The sequence below is a fragment of the Penaeus monodon genome, chromosome 33 (assembly GCF_015228065.2).
Source record: "Penaeus monodon isolate SGIC_2016 chromosome 33, NSTDA_Pmon_1, whole genome shotgun sequence".
Classification (NCBI taxonomy): Eukaryota; Metazoa; Arthropoda; class Malacostraca; order Decapoda; family Penaeidae; genus Penaeus; species Penaeus monodon.
This window is the reverse complement of record NC_051418.1, coordinates 13,039,026-13,039,983: the sequence shown is the minus strand read 5'-3', so window position 1 is coordinate 13,039,983 and position 958 is coordinate 13,039,026. Positions and strand designations below refer to the sequence as shown.

The following is a 958-nucleotide window of genomic DNA, read 5'->3' as shown; positions in this document are numbered from 1 at the left end:
CCTAAAGGTTCGAGGGCAGGCAATAAGCCTTTGTTGTGCATGACGAGACTGCCTGACTGTCCTGGGCGTGGCAACACTGCATGACTGCATGCCTGATGTAGGCTTGGCAATATTGCCTAATTGTATGCCTGCCTTAGGCATGGCAGCACTGCCTGACTGCCTGTCTTATGCATGGCAAACCGCCTGACTGCCTGGAGTGAATTCAGCTTGAGCTTATACCTGCAACTTGTACGGAAGACGGATATGCAACGGGACTGCACGAGCACGCACCTTAGTATGCACGTGGACAAATACATGCTTTTCAGACGAACACGACAAACGCACTCACAGACTATCGCTTAATGTTGTCAAAAGTAACATTGTTTATGTAGATTTCCGATTACGTACAAGGCATACCACGGACGGAGATGATGATCAAATTTGCATGAGCATTTACATACGCAGTGAGTAGTTTCACGTTGATTATTGGACTTTCAATTTCCTCCTGCATGCATTAAAGCAGTGTAGCTATCTTCCGTTCGCGTAACACATCGCTTGCACTCGGACTAAGAAAAAAGACACAATAATTTGAAAAGTAAATTGGACATTTTTCCTGTAGATTTCCAAGTGAATTTTCTTCCTTCTGCCTTAGGAAATGTTTATATCTATTTACACTTGTATTTTCCTCTTGTTCTTTTTTTTTCGTTTTCTAGATGCTAGCAAGGTGGTCTGTTGTAAAAGTAGTGGGCATAGTGTGTAAGGTATTTTGAAATATGTTTTTTGATCGTGAATATTGGCTGGCGAGACGAGTTTTTTGCGTAAAAAAGAGGGGTGAGAGGTCCCTTTATAGGCCCATATACAAGGGCATAGTCGGGGTAAGACAAAGGTTTAGACGACAGAACTCTGCAGTGATCGTCTTTACAAACTATCTTTTCAATCTTTTTTTCTTTGTTTCTTTGGGAAATAATATTTTTGTAAG

The 958-nt window shown here is 41.8% G+C and overlaps 1 protein-coding gene across 1 annotated transcript in view; it reads left to right on the top strand.

The window, feature by feature from the left end:
* LOC119594255 (protein lava lamp-like) overlaps nucleotides 1–958 on the top strand; it is a gene marked incomplete at its 3' end in the record, with an annotated part of 60,861 nt that overhangs the window by 46,729 nt on the left and 13,174 nt on the right.